We start from the raw sequence: 21,037 nt of genomic DNA on the forward strand, positions 1-21,037 counted from the left end.
GAATGGGATGCAGCTAAGACAGTGCTTAAAGGAAAATGTATACCCTTGATGCCTTCTATATTAGAATAGATGGGCTAAACTCAATCAACAAGGCTTCAACTTTAAGAAAGTAGAAAAAGAACAGCAAACTAAACCCAAACCAAGCAAAAGAAAGAAAATAATAAAGATAAGCGTGGAAATCACTGAAATGAAATGAAAACAGAAAAAATAGAGAATGCCAAATGAAATCAAAAGTTCTTTAAAGAGTTTTTTAAGATTTGACTAAATGTTAGCTTTACTGATAGGGGGGTGGGGGAGTAAGGCCAAATTACGAAAATCAGAAATGAAGGAGACACCAATCTCTTAAAAGTTTCTCAAACAACTACAGATAGAACTCCCATATGATCCAGCAATCCTACTGCTGGGTATATACCCAAAGAAATGGAAATCATCATGTGAAAGGGATACCTATTAAAGGAGAGGTGGGAAAGGGGTAGAGGGAGGGGGTTAGAGGATAATTGGGTAAGGGACACAAAGAATAATTACTATTTATAATGGTGAACATGTTAAGGATATTGGTTTAATATCACATACCTTACACAAATACTAATGGTCAACTCTACACCATAAATATGTATAATCAATTATGTTTCAATTTAAGAAAATAAATAAAAAGTAAAAGGATTTTAAGGGAATACTTGGAACACTTTTATGCCAAAATTTAGACAACTTAGATGAAATGAACATGCAATGAACAAGCTCCTAGAAAGAGATAAATGACCAAAACTGATTTAAGAAATGGAAAATCTGAACAGATTCATAACAAGTAAAGAAATTGGATTAGTAATTTAAAATCTTCCCACCAAGGAAAGCCTAGGATCAGATAACTATACTGGAGATTCTACGAAATGTTGAACAAAGAGATGACACCAGTCCTTCACGAATTCTTTCTGAACATAGTGGAGGAGGCAGTACTCCTGCTTCATCACTGAGTCCCACATTTCTCCAATACCAAAGCCAGGGACACCACAAGAAAACTGCAGACCAACGTCTATCTTGAGTATGGATGTAAAATCCTCCCCAATCAAAGTATTAGCAAACCACATTAAAAGGGCCAAATGGGATGTATCCCAGGAATGTAAAATGGGTTTAATATCAGAAAATCAGTTAATGTAATATATCTTCTTAGTAGAATAGAATTAGGCACGAGGGATCTTTTCGAGATGTTAGAAAAGTTCTAAACTTAGATCGTGGTGATGGCAGATTTAGTAAAAATCATCCCATTGTTCACTTGAAATAGCTGAAGTTTTGTTGTGTAAAAATTATTCAGCAACAACGTTAACAAAAAACATGAGCGGTTGGGAGAGGCGAGTCCAGGCTGGGAAGGACAAAGCAGGGCCCAGCAAGAGAAAGAGTGTTGTCCCCAGCAGTGCGAGGACAGTCTCCAGGCCTGTTCTGAAGAGGTCCACCTTGGGCTCGCAGGTGGCTCTGCATAGTGTTCCCCAGACACCGGAGGTGGCAAAGAAGATGCTAGGGGCTCAGTGGGTTCCCAGGTCTCCAGGGAGGGAGGTCCAAGCCATATGGGGACATGGGGTAAGGGTTCCAGGTATGCTGGAAAAAATTGGGCACAGTGGGGGTCACCAGGGTGAGTAGTGCCAGGGCGGGAGCGCGAGGGCGCAGAATTCAGAGGGTCTAAAGTGCACGGCAGGCACCTGGTGTGCCAAGTGTGCTGGCGTGGTCGACCCGGGTCACCTGAAAGGTTTGGTGGGTGCCTGAGATGAGAGGTAGAGGTGGGGGGGTCTTGGTGGCTCCAGGTTCGAGGGACACTGGGGGGCAGGGGATGGGTCACCCCTTCTGGGGGCGCCTGGAGCACGGTCTGGTGCAGTGCAGTTGGGGCTGGGCGACTCTCCCTGAAGAACCTGAGGGATTCCAGGTGCCCCGCACACAGTCCATGGGATCCCTGAGGTGACCACCCTCCTAGCGTGGCACCCCCAGGAAAGCCTCCTGGGGTGTAGCTTTCAGGATATTTGGGGCACTCTGGTGCGGACCAGTGTGGTCCGGTGGGTGCGGCAAGTGAGCCCGGTGAGAATAGAAGACGGGTGGCATCCCCCTGCGGGGTCGCTGACCAGGCTTCCTTTGATGTCCCTTCCACACTCTGGTGGTGGGGACTAGGAGCAACTCCAGTGAACAGGAGTCACCAGGGTGCGCAGTGCTCCTTGCTAAATGGGGTAAGTTAATGAAAATCACTGAGTTTAAATGGCCTGTCTAAAATGTGTGAAGTTGATGGTTTGAAAATTACATCTCTGTATGTGATTTAGAAATGCCAGCTGTGTGCAAGTGATGGAGCCCTTCCCTACTCGCAGTCACAGGTGCAAAACAGAGTGTAATGTCATAGAGTAGCTGTTAAAATCGATGCTGTCAGATGGGTTAGGTGTGCAGGACACAATGTAAGAAAGACCCTGTGTCCTTTGTCACTTGTTTTAGGGCATATGGTGGTGAGCTTTGCAGGCCCCAGAGGAGGGACAGGAGACAGGGATTTAAAGACTGACTCTGCAACATGCCTGGGTGTGCTGTCTTTTCTTTGTACCACGCTCACCAATGAGTATGATTGTACGGCTGGTATCGGCTGACCCCTCATTCGTCTGTTCCCTACCACACTGTCCATGTCCAATTTATCTCCATTTCTGCACTGCTCACAAGCCAGAACATGCCTGCTGATGTATTTTACTTGTTTTCTTCCTGCTTTCCCATTGATCTGCTGAACGTCCAGGGGTGAGGGCTTTTGGACATTTTAGGAATTCAGCAGGTGCAACATATGGATATTTTTGGAAGCCAATGGAATGGCTGTCAGAACCCTACACATCCCAGATCTCCCTACTTACTACCCCTGCTGTATTTCCTTTCATCCATTGCTAGTGTAGGAATCACCCACAGCCAGTGTAGGGGCTGTATGAGTGTGAGCTAATAGTGTAATGCCCACCAAACTGAGAAAATACCTTGACACTGAAGAATGAAGCAGCCAACCCCATACAGTTCACAAGGAGATGATGATGATGATGGTGATGATGACGACCAGTGGGTGGTTACTTAGAGGTACTGGGTGGAGTATTGATCCATCTGAGTGCTGTGCAGCCACTATCTCCACAATCCCAGGGGTGGGGTGGGAGGAGGTGAAGCTTATAAGGGACTTAGGGACAAATGCGGAGCTATGCCCAAAGAGAGAAAGGCCACAGAACTGAAAGATTTCCAGGCACTCTGCAGCCTCCTGTTGCTTATCTTTGGGCTTGTCAGTGTCACTCCCTTTATCCTATGTACACAGCCTTCTGGTCCTGTCCCTTCCTCAACTGTTAAGTGACTTATGCAGGAAAAAAATTGTAACTATTGAAGCCCTAGCTCTGAAGGCCATGAGAATGGAGTGGTTTCTGACCAGCATCCTACAGGCTTCAACTACACATTTTGGAAAACACAAACATTCACTCCACAACACCCACTTAACTGAAATGTGATCTTCATGGATGACTGAGTTATCATTTGGAGTGGCTGTTGCATTTGTCTGCCCAGCATTCCTTCCCTACATTCCCCTAGTAACAGATAAACCTTGTGACCTCAGGGGTGCCAATAACCCACATGTGACAGCCATATTGCTGCATGCCCAGCCCTGCATGGTGTTTCATCCAGGGTGGGGAGTGAGTCCCCCATGCCCTCTGTGATGGTGGTAATCACAGACCTGTTTGTTTTGGGGCCTGGAGCTGCATGGGCATCTTTGGTTATGGGGTGAAGTGAAGCTGTCGGCAGAGTGTCCTGCTGTCCTATGTCCAGGCAATCTAGACACAGCTGAGGCCCTCACCACTTGCCTCTTCCTGTGAGTGTTATTGGACCAGTGTATTTTATTTTCTTTTTTTTATTTGTTTTGCTTACACTCTGTTGCGGTGGGTTACTCATTTTTGTAGTTAAGTCCTAATGACAGAATTTATCTGGCCTATGTATGACTTCTTAATTTCACTGAACTATTTGCAGATAGTTGGCATAAATATGATACTGTCTAAAGTCATAATAGCTCTACATTTAAAAAAATATATTGTAGCGTATTTTCCTTTCCATCACACCCCTTACATTGACTCTTAGAAAATGCTCTGACATGACACCTGCCACCGCACAGGGCATCTGTGATGGCAGGAAAAGAGCAGATGTGTTCACAGTGAAATGTTCCTGAAAGTGTACGTGGGTCAGGCTGTTCCAGTAGATGATGCAGTTAGTTATTAGTGAGAACTACTGGTGGAGTTTGGATACATTGTCCTCCCAGAACTCGTGGAAATCTGATCTCCAATGTGGCAGTTTGGGTCATGGGGCAGGTCCCTCATGAATGGATTAATGCTCTCCCTAGGTGGGGGGATTAATGAATGAGTTCTCACTCAATTAGTTCCTGCAAGAGCTCATTGCTTAAAAACACCCTAGCACCTTCTCTCTCTCTTGCTTCCTCTCGCCATGTGATCTGCTTGTACCTTCCAGCTGCTGCTGCTTTCCACTCTGAGTAGAAGCGACCTGAGACCCATGCCAGATGCAGCTGTCCCAGAATCATAAGCCAAATAAACCTCTGTTCTTTATAAATTACCAAGTCTCAGGTATTTCTCTTATAGCAACACAAAATGGACTAGTACACCTTCCTTGTGTCTCTTTATAGTTTTTTTTAACCTAAAGTGTATTTTGTCTGATATAGATACCCCTGTTCTCTTTTGTTTTTTATTTGCGTAGAATATTTTACTCTATTTCTTCATTGTCAATCTGAGTGTCCTTGATGTTGAAGTGAGTCTCTTGTAGGCAGCATATAATTGGGTTTTGTTTTTTATCCATTCAACCACTTATGTGCTTTGATTGGAGAACTTAATCCATTTACATTCAGAGAAAGTACTGATAGGTAAGGAGTTACTAGTACCATTTTGTTAATTGTTTTCGGATTTTGTATATCCTTTGTTTTTTGTGAGTTTTCTTTCTTTGCCTCTTTTCTTTTTGGCACATAATATTTTTTTTAATGATAAATATTTTTTGAAAAACAACTTATCTGTGATACAAGTGCCCAGTAATAAAAACATATATCCTTGGAAATGTACTTTAACTCCCAAATTTAGATGGAACAGATTATACCAATCACCTCCTTCAACGTTTTTTTTGAAGATATGAGTCACAGTTCCCTAAGAAGTTAAGCCACTTGGATAAAGTCACCCATCCAGTAAGTAGCAGTCAGGATCCAATGGTGGTAGAATTATCTCTTCCTTAAATCTGCTGCATTTTAAAATTATTCATCTCCTCTAATAGCATCACCCTCCACTATGGCCAAGCCAGAACAAGAATAACACTTTGAGCACTCTGTCTACTTCTCTGCCCACTTGCTGTCAATGCCAAAGTCCTATCCATTGTGTCTCCTGGCAATTCTTGATTGCAGCTGTTTAGTTTGACCCTTGTGTAACACTACCTTGTTAAAACCTCTAGTGATTATTTCCTGCTTTACTGTGATAGTATTGTAATCTCCCGCCTCTAGTCTGGCTTTCTCAATTCCATTTCAACAGAAATTCTTCCAAAATGCACACTTGATCATGAAGCCACTGCATTGCTCATGGATCCAGGTTGCAATTCCATAACATGGCACACACATCCCTGCATCATCGTGACTCTACCTGCCTTGTTTCTTGCCACTTTGCACCCTGCTTGGGTTGAATGTCCCTCCAAAACTTTGTCCCCACTGTGACAGTGTAAGAGGGTGGCAAATCCTACTATGGTAATTGCAAGGTGGAGCCTTGAAGAGATAGTTTGATTTTAGGACCATAACTAGTGAATGGATTTAAAAGGTGGTCAGGGTGTTGTTCTGAGGACTTTAAAAGGAGAGTGAATGAGAAACTATCCCTCTCTCTGCCCCACTCTCTACTGCCATGTGAGACCCCTGGTTCATTGTCATCACCCCCAAGACCCTCCCCAGAAGTGTTCCCTGGACTTTGGACTGTCTAATCTCTGAAGCTGTAAATAATAAATTTCACTTTCTTAAAAATTACTCAGTTCTGTATATTTTGTTATAAGCAACAGAAATGAACACCCCCTCTTTAGTTACTCTTGCTTTTTTCTTTTGTGGTTTGATGGTTTTCTGTAGTGGTACGCTTTGAATATTTTAGTTTTATTTTTTGTGTATCTTTTATAAAATTTGGCTTTGTAGCCCTGAGGCTTACATAAGGCATTGTATAACATGCTACTTGAAGTTGATAACAATTTAGTTTTGATAGCATACGCAAACTACACTTTTACTCTCCCTCGCTCCCTATTTTGTGGGGGGTTTTTTTGTCAAAATTTGTATATTTCTATAGTTTGTATACATTTATAAGATATTGTAGCTATAGTTGTTCTTAATATTTTTCTTTTAACTTTTATACTAGACATACAATTTATTTAACAATTGCCATTACATTACAATGGTTTTGAATTAAACTAGATATTTATTTTTGCTGGTGAGCTTTATATCTTCATGTGTTTTCATGTTACTAATTAACATCCTCTTTTATCAGCTTGAAGAATTCCCTTTAGCTCTTTTGTAAGAAAAGTCTAGTGGTGATAAATTCCTTCAGCTTTGGTTGTCTGAGAAAATCTTTCTCTTCATTTTTGATGAACAGGATTGCTGAATATAGTATTCTTGACTGGCAATATTTTTCTTTCATGATCTTATTTTATTATTTATTTATTTATGAATATTCATGAGATACAAAGCTAATTGTCAACCCCTCATGCCCATGATGTGAGGCCAGATTCAGACTGGAAGCATACCCATTACCAGAGTACTTTTGTACCTCATGTTCCCCACCAAATTATCCCCCAACCTCCCTCCCCTTCCCCCTTTCCCCCCACTCCACTTTGCAGCCCTAGGAATGTCCCCTCCCTCTGTAAGACCAACACACTCCTGTGGTCTTTCTTTCCTTCCTTCTTTCTCTCTTAGCTCCCACATATGAGTGAGCACATGAAGTATTTATCCCTCTGTGCTTTGCTTATTTCACTCAACATAAGTTTCTCCAGGTTCATCCATGTTGTTGCAAATGGGAGTATTTCATTCTTTTTATGGCAGAGTGGTATTCCTTTGTGTAGATATACCAGTTTCCTTATCCAGTCATCCATCGATGGATATTTAGGCTGGTTCCATATCTTGGCTATTGTGAACAGAGCTGTGATGAACATGGGAGTGCCGGTATCCCTTTGACGTGATGATTTCCATTCCTCTGGGTATATACCCAGAAGTGGGATTGCTGGATCAAATGGAAGATCTACCTGTAGTTGTTTGAGAAACGTCCATACTGTTTTTCATAATAGTTGTACTAATTTACAGTCCCACCAACAGTGTAGGAGTGTTCCCTTCTCTCCACATCCTCGCCAGCATTTGTTATGCACCGTCTGTTTATAGCCAGTCTAATTGGGGTGAGGTGGTACCTCAATGTAGTTTTACTTTGCATTTTACTGATGACTAATGATGAGCATTTTTTCATGTATCTGTTGGCCATTTGTATGTCTTCCTTTGAAAAATGTCTAAACTCCTTTGCCCATTTTTTAATTGAGCTATTTGTTATTTTACTGTATAATTGCTTGAGTTCTATGTATATTTGGATATTAATCCCTTGTCAGATGCATTGTTAGAAAAAATTTTCTCCCACTCTGTAGGTTGTCATTTCACTCTGTTGATTGTTTCCTTATATGTGCAGAAGCTTTTCAGTTTGATATCATTCCTTTTTTTTTTTTTTGCTGCTTGTGCTTTCAGGCTCATGTTCATAAAGCCTGTACCCAGACCTGATTGCTGAAGTGTTTCATCTGTATTTGGTCCACAAGGTTCTTGCTAAAGAAATTTGCTGATAGTTTTATAGAAGTTCCTTTGTACGTAAAAGGCACTTTTCCATTGCTGATTCTAAATTTTCTTTTTGTGTGTAAGTTCTCAAAGTTTGATTGTGATGTGTCTCACTGTGTGTGGATCTCTTTGGATTTATCTTATTGAGTATTCCTTGAGATTCCTGGATGCAGATTTCTATTTTCTTTCCAAGGCTTCAGAAGTTTTCTGCCATTTTCTTAAAATAAATTTTTTGAAAAATATTTTAAATATACATATTTTTGTTTCTCTAGCTCTTCTTCTGGCACACCAATCATATGCAAATTGCTTCACTTGATGGTGTGCCATGAGTCTTTTAAGCTGTGTTTACTCTATTTATTTATGCTCCTCAATTGAATGATTTTCAGTAATTAGTCTTCAAGTTAACTGATCCACACTTCTGTTTTTTTCTAGTGTGCTGTTGATCCCTTCTGTTGAAATTTTCAGTTCATTTATCATTTCCTTCGGCTCTCTACTTTCTGTTTTTTCTTTGCTGAAATACTCAGTTTGCTCATGCCTTTTTCTCCTGATTTCTGTGAGCATCCTTATTACCAATACATATACTTTTGAAGTTATGATGGTGTTACGTCTTGATAAATCCATCATAATTTGAAAATATTGTAAGATGAAAATGCATTTAATACACTGAACCTATTGAACATCACGTTAGCCTAGCCTACATTAAACATGCTCAGAGTACTTATGTTAGCCTACATTTGAGCAAAATCATATAACACAAAGCTTATTTTATAATAAAGTATTCCATATCTCATGTAATATATGAATACTGTACTGAAAGTAAAAAACAGAATGGTTCTATGGCTCTAAGCACAATTTCTACTGAATGTTTATCACTTTCACATCATCTTAAAGTTGAAAACTTGTAACTCCAACTATCATAGGTCAGGCACCATCTTTATTTTGAATTCCTTTTTGGGTATTCTGCATATCTGCGTTTCATTATGATTGATTTCTGAGGGTTTATCTTGATCTTTTATTTGAAATATATTTCTATGGTTTTTTGTAGGCTTTTTTTTCTGTCTTTCTCTTTACTTTCTGTGTTGTTTTCTGTACATTTGTTAAGACAGTTACCTTTCCCAGTCTTGTCAGACTGGCCTCATATAGAAGAAGAATTTTACCAGTTCATACCACCAGAGATTCTAAGGTGCCTCTGAAATTTGTGTTTGTTTGAAATGCTGTCTCAATTTTTGATGGCCCCCAGCAGATCAGAATGTACCATGTCCTGTCACTACATTGTTAAGGTTCCCCAAAGAAACAGACAATAGAATACATGAAGGTGCTACATCTGGTGAGGTCCTTATTGTTCATGGTGGTGACTCTCTAAAGTGAGAAATGCAGGGTGTCACATGACCAAATGGCTAAGCAAGAGAGAGCTAATCTGTTTGCTTGCTTTTTTTTTTATTGGCCTGTGTCTTTTTTTATTTTTTTTTATTTTTTGGTGTTTGGCCAGTACTTGGATTTGAACCCTTGACCTTGGTGTTACAAGTTGGCACCGTAACCAATCAAGCTAACCAGCCAGCCCACACTTGCTCTCCTTATAAAGCCATCAGAACCACCATGCTCATTACTCCATAAATGGATCAATCCATTCATAAGGGCATAATCCTCACAATCTAATTACTTCTTAGAGGCCCCACCTTTTAATTACTATAATAGGATTTCCCACCCTCTGAACACTGTCACAGTGGGAATTAAGTTTCTAAAACAGGAACCTTTAGAGGGAAAATTCGATCCATAGAAGGGACTGATTTTTGTTGTTGTTGTTTGTTTGTTTTCAGAGTCATTTTCTTTTTCTCCTCCTCCTTAGCTTTATTGGAGTTATAATTGATAAACAAAACTTGTATACATTTAAGGTGTATAATGTGATGATTGATATACATATACATTGTGAAATCATTACTACAGTCAAGCTGACTAACACAAATATCACCTCACATCGTTACCTTTTCTTCGTGGTAAAAACATTAAGATCTACTCTCTTAGCAAATTTCAAGTATACAATACAGTACTATTAAGTATAGTCACCATGCTGTACATCAGATCTCCAGTATTTATTCGTCTTATAAGTGAAGGTTTGTACTCTTTGACCCACATCTCCCATTTCCTCTAACAATTAAAAATAGAAGTACCGTATTACCCAGTGATTCCACTATGGGGCATATATATCCCAAGAAACTGAAATCGATAAGAAGAAGAGATATTTGAACCCAATGTTTCTTGCAGCATTATTCACAACAGGCAAGACAGGGAAACAGTCTAAGTGTCCATCAACAGATGAATGGATGAAGAAATGCAATATACACACACAGTCGAATATTACTCAGCCATGAAAAAGAATGAAATCTTGTCACTTGTGACAACATGGATGAACCTAGAGGACATTATGCTGAGTGAAATAAGCCAGGTACAGAAAGACAAGTATCACATGACCTCACTCATATGTAGACTCTAAAAAAGTCAAACTTATAGAAGCAGAGAGTAGAATGGTGGTTACCAGAGCTTGTGGGGGTGGGGGTTGGGGGTAGGAAGATGTTGGTCACAGAGGACAGATTTGGTTTTGCATCAGCTCTTCTGGTGGGAAGATTTACTGTGAGGGTCTCCATGGAGGAAGGCCAGACAGTCAGAACCCAGGCCTCTCTGAAACATGGGGTCTCCCTAGACCCACAGATGACCCTGGGCCTGAGGGTAGGTGACTGGAGTCCTAATTCCTCCCTGCGAGGCCCACCAGGACTTCCACCAGGGTGAAGGGAGTGGGTGAGTTTTCAGAAGCATTGTTTTAGCTGGGCACTTGGACTGTCCCTCCAGGGAGGGCTGCAGCCACAGGAGAACACAGAGGAGCGAGCACAGAGGCTGAGCCATGGAGGAGGAGGAGCTGCAGCACAGACCTGAACACACACGCATGTGCACACATGCAAACGCACATGGTGCATGTGCTTCAGCACCACCTCTGGCTCTCCAGGGCCCCACTCCCGGGGAAGGGCTCTCCTTCCAGCCCTTTCCTTCCTCACCAGCATTATGGTCTGAATGTTACTGTGCCCTCAAATTGATGGGTTGAAATCCTCACTCTCCACCCCCCAAGGTGATGGTGTTAAGAGGTGGGGTCTTTGGGAGGTGATTAGGTCATGCCATAAGCCCCCATGATGGGGTCAGTGTTCTTCTAAAAGAGACCTCAGGAGCTCCATCACCCCCTTTCCACCACATGAGGACACAGGGCCCTCACCAGAGGTGGGGGTGCCATCAAGGACATGGAGCCCCCTGGTGCTGGCTCAGGATGGGGAGAAGCCTGGGGGCTCAGAGCAGCCCCTAGCCCCCAGCTGCTGGAGGTCACTCCCTCCCCTCCTTCCAGCCTCTGGGGCTTGCTCAGGCTTTTCCCTCCTACAGCCCCAGCCATCCTCCCACACCGGCCAGACCCCTGCCCAGCTGGCCCTTCTCATGGCACCAGCAACCGCCCAGAGATGCAGGGTATAGGGCACAGAGGGAGCCTTTCCTCCTCCTTCAGACCTGGGCCTGGTGGGTTGGGGGGTTGCCCCTCCATGGGAAAGGCCACAGGGCTCCCACCAGGTGGCCCCATCTGGCTCCTAGTGAGGCCCCTGTGCTGAGTAAAACCCTCCCTCCCTGAGTGGGGCTTGGCCAGCATCCTGTCCACACTGATCCCTGAGCCTGGGACATGGGGTGGGAGGAGCGGGCAGGGAACAGCCCCTGCTGGGGTGAAGCATGTGCGTGCTGTCAGCACCACCTTCCCCACCCCATCCCTCCACCCTGGGTGGGCTGGGTTATCATGGGATCCCCACTCCCACTAAAAGATGCCACGGAGACCCAGCCATGCTGAAGGCGGCCAGGTGGGACAGGATTGGCCAGTGAGGGCAGGACCAAGAAACCCCACCACCACAGGTGTGGCTGGGCAGAGCAGAGCTGACCCGGGGTCCTGCGCTTGGCTCCCCACTACCCTCTTCCCACCAGACCCCAGGATGCTCAGTTGCTGGGTCCCCCTTGGAGGGTAGACATGCATCCCCCTGGGTGTTCTAAGTGGGTCCCCCAGGTGGCCCTGGGTTTCATTTGGGGGTGGTCCTGGTTCTCACTTGGGGGTGATCCTGAGTCCCTGTGAGGGTCCATTATGGGTTCCCCTTGGAGGTGGTCCCAGGCAAGTCTCCTGGTTCCTCAGGCTACTTCCTGCTCTGATTTCTAGGATGCTGGTCTGAGAAGAGGTCCGGGCCAGCCCACATCATTTCTGGGGCACACAGGCATGCTCCTTTCCCTGGCTCTGCCCCCAGCCTCTGTCCTTTGCCCTCCTAGGGCCAAGGCTGAAACAAATCCTGGACAATGACAACCGGGCTATTATGGAGCTGGGCAATGGCTGGCCTGGCCAGCACTGGAGTTGGGGAGGAGGTGGACCCAGCCATCTCCAGCTGATGGTGTCAGCCTGTTCTTTCATCCCCTTCTAGCCTGAGGACTGGCTGGAGTGTGGGTTGCCGGGGAAACCTGTCAGTCCTGGGTCCCCAAGGGAGGTGAGACCCAGCAGTAACCCACCCACCTGTGCCCCTGGTCTGGGCATTGTCCAAAGGCCCCTGTATAGACAGGAATGGAGGAAGAGGGCCCGGTCAGGTGGGGGCCATCCTGTGCCCCTAGAGGGCAGTTCCACTAAAGGTCATGGCTCTGGGAACTCAGAGACCTTTGTGTCAGATCAGGCTGTGCAGCTCCCTGGGGTGGGGGCTGGGAGGGTTTCCAGACTCTGCTGCACCAGTGACACAGAGCTGGGGCCTCACTTGGGAAAGGAGCTGCCAGCCCAGCCTGGGGCTGGGAGGAGTGGGGCCAGCATGGGGCACCCCTTGCCCTGCAGGGCTGACCCCTGCTCTGAGGGTGGCCTGGGGTTGGGAGTCCCTGCCCCCAGCCCTGCTGAGATAGATGCCTGCTGACTACTGGGGCTACTTTGGGCCTGCAGGCTCAGTGGAGGGGACAGCCAGAGGGGCACTGACACCTGGCTCCAGGAAAGAATTTCCCCTGGAGTGTGGAAAGCCGACAGCCCAGGGGTCTAAGGTGAGGCACAGCCTGGAGACCTGCCCTTGGAAGTCCATTCTGGAAGGGTGAGGGGGCAACAGGCCACTGCGGAGTCCACCTCCAGGTGGTGGGGAGACAGGGAGGGCTGGTGAGGTGGTCTTCGGGCTGCCAGGATCTACAAGCCACCTCCCACTCTGGGCTCATTGGGGAAAATGGTCCCTTCAAGGACCAGAGAGTGGCAAAATTCTGTAAAAGTGAGGGCTGAGGGGCTATGGGCAGGTTGTGGGCCAGCTGCAGGGGCTACTGGGCTCCAGAGTGTAACCCAGGTGTGTGTTGGGGGTGGTCCCTGAACCCCAGGCAGGGCTGGACCAAGGGCCCTGGCATGAGGCCTCCAAGGCGCCGAGGAACCCAAGAGCAGTCTGTGGGGAGCAGCCTCCCCAGCAGACACCTGAGACAGGAAGGGGCTTTCCTGGGAGGCTGGGGGCTGAGGTCCTGGCCTCAGTTTGTTCCTGTTGTGCCCATGAGGTTGCAAGTCTGCAGCCTACAGCCCGAAACATGGCAGGGAGGGAGGGGCCCCTGCAGATCCCCGTGCCTGGAGGGCTTTCCTAGGAGCCGCAGAGGTGGCCTTGGGTAGCCCCCTCCTCTCCTGGCCTCTGTTTTCTCATCTGTACATGGGTGTCAGGGAAGAAAGGCAGCTCCTGAGTCCTCAAATGTATATGTCACAAGCCTCTCTCTGGCCTCAGGCCTGCTCCCCTCAGGATGGGGAGCCCTGACTGGCAGGGGTGCTGTGAGGCTGTCATACCTGGGTGAGTACCCTCGGATGCCCTGGTCTGCCTCGTGGATGGTGGGTTGTGCTGGGCCTGCCGCCAGACAGCAATGCACTTGTGGTAGGAATGCAGGCCCTGGGCAGGTAGCAGGCCCTCAGCACCATCCCTGGGGGTCTACGAGGACCTCACAGTCTCCATCCACTTTTGCCTGGCCAGGGTCAGCCTGTTTACCTGCTGAGGGCTGGGGTCAGGTCCCCTTCAGCACGTGCGGTGACAGGAGCTCCCTGCCCCATCCCTGTCCTGTCCCAGAGAAGCTGCCCCCACACATTCACTCATGTATCATCTGCCATAGCCCCCACCTGCTCTGGCCAGGCCAGCTCAGACTGTGGGTGCAGTGGGAGCAGGGAGAGGATGCCCTGTCCTGCTTTTGGGGAGCCCACAGACTGACCTATGATTTTGGGGAGTGCTGGGAAGAGCTCAGGGTTCCTGGAGGGCTGATGTCAAAGTAGCCCGGGTGATGCCCATGGAGGTGTACCTCCAGAAGGGACTAAAGTCAGGTCCTGCCTGGTCCCAGAGCTGCCAGGCCTGGCAGGAGTGAGGGTAAGGTTGGGGATAGAGGTGCTGACCACACAGTGAGTCAGGAGACTTGTCTGGGCTCAGCCTCCTCGAAGGAAATTAAGGGGGATTAGGCACCTGAATCACAGGACTAGGGCTGTACAGCCCAGGAACACGGGCTCGGCTCCTTCCACAGTGGGCAGCCCAGGCCCAGAGATGGGAGGCTCCAGCCTGAGGGAGGGCCACGTAGGTGGGTCTCAACAGTGAGTTTGTTGTGTGTGCCGGGAGTGCAGGGAGTTAAAGCTTGTCGGCTAGCCTGGTGCCCATGGGGCCTGCTCCTGCCTGTTGTTTTTACAGAAGACCTGGGGCAGGCTGGGAACAGCCTCGCCTCACACACCTGCACCAGGGGACGCTGGTTGGTGGGGCTCCGCCTGGGGTGGGCAAAAGCCAGCACCATCTGAGAGGACCCAGGCATCCAGCCCCACCCTGCAAGGGGCCCAGCTGGCAGAGTTGTGGCTGGGAACTCGGAGTGAGCAGGCCACTCACAGCCCACAGGTTGGGTCCCACTAGCACCACCCACCTGGTCTCAATCTGGACGTCCCCCATTCTTCCAGGGGATGTCACTGGCTTGCCAGCTCCAGACCTCGGGATCTTCCAGCTGTACTCTGCAGCCACACCACTGACAGTGTGCTGCCCTCAACCCTCCCCGCCCTGACCCGGGGTCCAGGCCCTGTGGAGGTATAAGAAGGACAGGAGTGGGTGCTCACAGCAAAGAGGCAGGGGAGTGGGCAGCCAAGTAGGCTGGGGGTGCTTGTGTTGTTGGGAGGACCCCCGTCTTGCTGGGTGGGGGGTCTCCATTTCTTCTCTGCTCATTGATGAAGACTGTGCCCTCTGGGGTCAAGGGGAGGTGGGGACCCTGTGGAACAGGCGAGGCCCGCCCTGGCTCAGGGCAGCTGCAGGTGGGACAGACCCCTTGTTGGAGGCTGGAGGGGCTGCGCGAGAGGAGGCAGCAAGAGCCGGCACCCACCGTTGGCCTGCCATGCCCAGGCCTGTCGGGGCTCAGCCGGCCTCCCCATTCCTGTGGGGGACACATAGGCAAATTGAAGCTTGAAACTCTGGATGGCAGCAGTGCATGGGGCAGGAGACAGGACACCCAAGCAGACAGTGGCGCATGGTGCACCAGGCAGGTCTGGGTGAGGAGGTGCAGCGCAGTAGGCAGCAAAGGGCGCCATTGAGAAGGAGGGTCCACCTGCTTGCAGAGGGCTCTGGGTTGGGGACAGGTGCTCAAGTGGACCTCCAGCTAGGACAGTGGGACTCAAGCTGGGGGAAAGGGCAGAGGGACAAGATCACCTACCGGTTAGAAGAACCCCTTTGAGGTGGGAGTGCCAGAGCCCAGCAAGGGACAGACCCTCACTTCTGGACTGTGGGGCCACTGGGCGGTGCTTCCTGTGTGTGTGTGATTGGGGGGTGAGGGGCAGGGGTGGGGTGTGTGTGAGACCAGCTGGGGAGGAAGGACACTCCGAGGAGTCCACCTTGGGTTAAACTGCTTTCTCCAGGTGGCACCGCATAAGGAAGGAGGCCGGGTGGGGCACAGGCAGGGGGTTGGGGGGTCGCTGTGCATTCAGTGTCCATCCCCATTGACACTGTGACCTCCCCCTCGGGAAGGAGGCCGGGTGGGGCACAGGCGGGGGGATTGGGGGGTCGCTGTGCATCCAGGGTCCATCTCCATTGACACTGTGACCTCCCCCTCACGCCGGTGCAGGTCCCCGCCCCGGCCATCACCACGGATCCCTCCCTGCTCTGCGGCGTCCCGGCTTCCTGACCTGGCCCAAGGCCTTCGTGGTGTCGGTGGCCAGGACGCCACGCTGAGCTGCCAGATCGCGGGTACCCCACGCTGCAAGTGATCTGGGAGAAGGACCAGCAGCCGGGAAGCGGGCGCCCTGTTTCTCCTGGGCCAGGACGGCGACCTGTACCGCCTCACCATCCTGGACCTAGCGCTGGGGCCACTTTCCGCTGCTGCCCTGACTCGGTCCAAGGTCGGGAGGCGCCTGGGTGCGTCCGACTTTCCCCGCGTGCGCTGGAGGAGCCTGGCGAGGCGAGTGCGCTTTGCATCCCTGCGACGGGGCCGCGGGAAGGCACCTACCGGGTGTGCACGGAGAACCCGTGGGCTCCGCTAGCGCCGCCGCTGCGTTCCTGCTAGACGTGGCTGCCAACGGGCTCGGCCTGCCCGGGACCTTCAGGGCAGCGCTCCTGGGGCACGTGCAGCAGCAGCGCAGGGACCTGCGCGTCCAGGATGCCCCGACCTTGCCTCCTGGCACCCGGATGCGCACCTGCCAGTTGATGGGCGCAAGCGCGCGCACCTCAGCTGCTATGTAAGGGGCGAGCCCAAGCCAGATACGGTGTGGAAGGACCAGCAGCTGGCGGCCGAGACCTGCGCTCTGGTACAAGAGGCTGCAGAGGAGAACTTCGTGCTCAAGATCCTCTTCTGCACGCAGTCGACTGGGGCCTGTGGGGCACCTGCACAGCATCCAACCTTGTGGGCCAGACCTACATCTCCGGGCTGGTCGTCGTGTGAGGTGAGCTCCAGGGTGCCAGGCACGAGGTCCCTGTGCAGCAGTCGCTGCCCAGTGCCGGAGGGTGGGGGCCCCTCCCCAGCCCCTGCACAAGCCCTCGCGCTGGGGTCGCCTACCAAGGGCGTCTTTTGGGTTGTGGAGTCCAGAGTTGAAGGTGTGCATGGTTTTCACCTTTCATGGGGCTCCATTCTTGGTCCGCAAAATGCAAGCGACGTGGGCGATGACCCTAGGCCTATCCTATCCTTGTGGTGACCCCCTTCCCCCCACCCTGTTTCCTGCCCTCCGCCTGGAGTCCCCTACTCACCCTGCCCCGGGCCCTGCCCTGATCTGCTCCACTCCGCCCCTGCTCTGCCTCCTCCCCACCCCATAACTCCCCAATGCTACCTTCTCAGCTCCCTGCCCTTCCCCAACCACCTCCACCGTCCCAGTCCCCGCCCCTGCCCCACCCCCTACTCCTCTACCTTCCCCTGCCACCCCGTCCTCCATTCCCTCTGCCCCTTGTGGACTCACTCCCCATGCTCACCCCCTTCCCACGCCCTCTGCCTCCCCCGAGCCCCTCCTCCCTCCCCGCCCCAGCATCTCTCACCAGCCTCCTCCCCGCAGAGCCCTCAGTGCCCTTCAAGAAGCGGCTGCAGGACCTGGAGGTGTGGCAGGTGTCAGCCGCATTCTGGTGCGAGGGGCTGCAGCCCCTCATGGAGGCTGCACTGTACAAGGAGGAGACAGGGCTGTGGGCGAGCCCCAAAGGTGAGTTCATGGGCCCAGGTGGGAGGACACGGAGCAGGGCCATGAGTGGACACAGAGCAGGGATGTGAGTGGAAAAGGCTCAGGGCCACCAGTGGACATCGTCCAGGGTCCCGAGGCGACACAGAGCAGGGTTGTGGGTGAATGAGGCTCAGGACCATGAGTGGACCCAGCTCAGGGCCTGGAGTGGACATGTTACAGGGCCTGAGTGGACATGACCCGGGGCCTCAAGTGGACATAACCCAGGGCCATTAAGTGGACTCAGCTCAGGGCCTCAAGGGGACACAATCCAGGGCCATGAGTGGACATGGCCCAGGACCTGAGTGGACACAGAGCAGGGCTGTGGGTGGATGTGGCTTGGCCACAAGTGGACACAGCTCAGCACCCTGAATGGATACAGTCCAGGGCGGGAGTTAACATGGCCCAGGGCGTCAGGTGGACACAGCTCAAGGCCTCGAGTGCATAGAGTGTACATAGTCCAGGGCCCCAAGTGGACATGGTTCGGGTCCTCGAGTGGGCACAGCTCAGGACATCAAGTGGATGTGGCTCAGGGCCCTGAGTGTACATGGCTGAGGGCCCTCAGTGGATGTGGCTCAGGGTCTGGGGCAGGCCAGCGCAGGTGGATCTGCTGTCCTTGGTTCCAGCCCTGCCCTCTCTCTCCTCTGCAGACATCCCTGTGGTGCTCATGCGGTCACTGCAGCCCAAAGTGGAGCATGAGCTGCAGTCAGTTGTCCTGTCCTGTGACTTCAGGGTTCTCCCTAAGGCCATGCACTGGTGCAAGGAAGATGTGCCTCTGACCCCATCTGACAAGCTCAAGATGAGGCTGGGGACCCAGACAGCTAAGCTGCGTGTCCCCTGGCTCACGCCCGCCAAGGCCCGCATTTACCGGTGCCAGGCGGTCCATGCCCAGAGCATTGCCAAGGTCACTGTAGAAGTCAGGGAGCCATGGGGGTTGCATGGGGCCACAGAGGAGAGCCAGGTCTTCTTCTCATGTGAGCTGTCCCATGAGGATGAGTGGATTCTCAATAGGACACCCCTGTCCAATGACAGTTTCTGCAGGATCACCCCTGAGGGCCGCTGCCACAGGCTGGTGTGAAGAGTGTCTGGTGGTCAGAGGCAGTCACTGCGTGCGCCTCCTCACCCAAAGTGTCAGCCTCTGCGTGCATGGTGGTCAGAGGTGAGCTGTCCCTGTGGGGCCTGCAGGCTTCCCTCACCAGCCACACCCTCACCCCAACAAAGGTGCCAGATGGTGTGTCCACTGAGGAGCAAGGCACTCTGGCCCTGTAGTGTGAGGTCTCAGAGCCCAAGGCCCGTGTGGTGTGGTGCAAGGATGGCGTGGAGCTGTGCCACAGTGACAAGTATGACTTTCTGCACATGGCAGGCATGTGGGGGTCTCATGGTGCATGACCTGAGTCATAAGGATGATGGTCTGTACACCTGCCACAAGGGCACCAAGGAGACCCAGGCCCATATCAGCACGCGTCGTGCGTGGTCATGTTGGCCAGAGATTGGGGAGTGTAGTGGATTGGATTATGTCTCCCCCAAATTCACTGAAACTTGAATTGTGTCCCCCAAGTTTTATGTATTAGGAACTTAGCTTCCACTGTGACTGTTAAGAGGGTAGGAAATCCTATCATGGTAATCAGAAGGTGGAGCCTTGAAGAGGAAATTGGATTGCAGGACCGTGCAGTAGTGAATGGATTAAGAATGGTGGTCAGGGGCGCGGTTCTGAGGGCTTTAAAAGGAGGGAGAGGAGAGTCTGTCTGTCCCTCTGCTCTCTGTCTCTCTGCTCTCTCCACTAGGCCACTTTTTGCAATGTGATACCCTTTCATCATCCTGTTGTTTCTTTACCACCAAAGAAAGCCTTCACTAGATGTGTTCCTTGGACTTTCGACTTTCCAGCCTCAGAAACTGTGAGCAATACATTTTGTTCTCTTACAAGTCATCCAGTTCTGTGTATTTCATTATAAGCAACAGAAAGAGACTAATACAGGGAGAGTGGGGGTACTGAGGTCGGGTGCTCCTCCTCCATGCCAGGTGGCCCACCCTGCTCTCCAAAACCAACAGGCTGCTCTTCAGACCCAGGAGAGGTCAGGGAGCGTCCTGGAGGAGCTGGGGGATAAGGGGCCCAGGTGTCAAGGGCAGTAGACTGCCATGGCTCCATCTGGGAGTCCCCACAGGGGCCAGAGATGTTTGCTTTGCACCACAGCAGAAACCAGGTGTGCGGGTACAGGGGAGAAATCAGGGGAGCCTCATGGAGGTGGTGGGAGGGAGAATCTGAGCTGCTGGGCAGGGGCAGTCTGGGAAGGGTTCCCAGGCCAAGGACACAGCTTACTACAGCAGCAAGGGGCTGTGGGTGGGCCACAGTCCTGCTCTTCATGGAGCCTCAGAGAGGCCCAAAGTTCACCAGGCTGGCAGGTGGAGCCATCACTCAATCCAGCCATGCTGCTTCAGAGGCTCAGGTCCCCTGGAGCACATCCCTCTCCACCAGGGCCACATTCCCTGACTGCAGGGCAGCTGCCTGGCCCCCCACGAGTGGCTTCTGTCTGTGTCCAGCTACCTGTGCTCCTGGTCTCAATTTCTAATGCATTCTTTTCTGCTCAGTGTGTGGTACAGTTGGTCTACTCTCTCAGAACCCCGTGGAGGGTCCAGGACAGCCTCGCTGGTTTGTGCAGAGATGGGGAGGGGATGGTGGCATAGTGAGCTGGTCCTCAGCTGGACTCCCCCTAGAGAGGAGGAGGCCCCCTTCATTCAGGTCTCTATCCTTCCTCTCCTGGAGGGGATGAGCGAGGGACTCCTGTGAGTGTAGCCCACAGCCATTGGTCATCCCAATACCAGGCACAGCCAGCTGGAGGCCAAGTGGTGTGGCCCAGGGCAGTGCTGCTCTCTCAGACAGGCATCTGTGGGCCACTGGCATGACAGGTCTCCCATGGTCCACAGACAATGTTCTTTTGTGGGAAGAACATGCCCAGGGCAATTCTAGTCTGCCATATCCCTCAATCCTCTCTCTAAATCCAGTACCAGCTTTCTGAGTCCCCAAACTCATGCTTAGTCCAAACTTTGAGTCTCCCGGCAGTTCACCCTTGGGGCCAGTGCAGTCACTCACTCCCCAGCTTCATAAGGGTCTGTTTTCATGACCTTCACAGGTATGGCTGGCTGTTGCCCCAGTGATCACCTTGCAACAGGGTCTGTAGCTGACCAGGGAGTCACAGCCATAGGTTTTCTGCAGCTGGACATGAGGAGGAGTTCCTCTGCCCAAAGATTTCAAGAAAAAAATTCTGAAGGGCCCTTATTTGTAATTCTAACAGAGGTGCTCCACGGACTAAAACCTGCCCCCAAATTGCTCCTCTGGCTGAATAACACAGTTGTTGGCCACCACCTGAATTAGCTGGATTTCCTAAAACACTTTCATTTCCTACAGTCAGAGGAAAGAGCATGGTACTGACAGGGACTACGTGGTTTATATGCTGGAGGGGCCTTGTGCAGAGTTTTGGAAGTGGGAAGGCGCCAGTGCTGCAGTT

General features: G+C 50.6%; 1 long non-coding RNA gene across 1 annotated transcript; it reads left to right on the forward strand.

The window, feature by feature from the left end:
- The first annotated feature begins 17,439 nt into the window (after positions 1-17,439).
- LOC134374760 (uncharacterized) lies at positions 17,440-20,752 on the forward strand. The gene is made up of 4 exons (XR_010023343.1): positions 17,440-17,519; positions 18,567-18,693; positions 19,319-19,429; positions 20,663-20,752. It is a non-coding gene; the product is annotated as an uncharacterized LOC134374760 (long non-coding RNA).
- The last annotated feature ends 285 nt before the right edge of the window (positions 20,753-21,037 follow it).

Source organism: Cynocephalus volans, chromosome 4 (assembly GCF_027409185.1).
Source record: "Cynocephalus volans isolate mCynVol1 chromosome 4, mCynVol1.pri, whole genome shotgun sequence".
Taxonomy (NCBI): domain Eukaryota; kingdom Metazoa; phylum Chordata; class Mammalia; order Dermoptera; family Cynocephalidae; genus Cynocephalus; species Cynocephalus volans.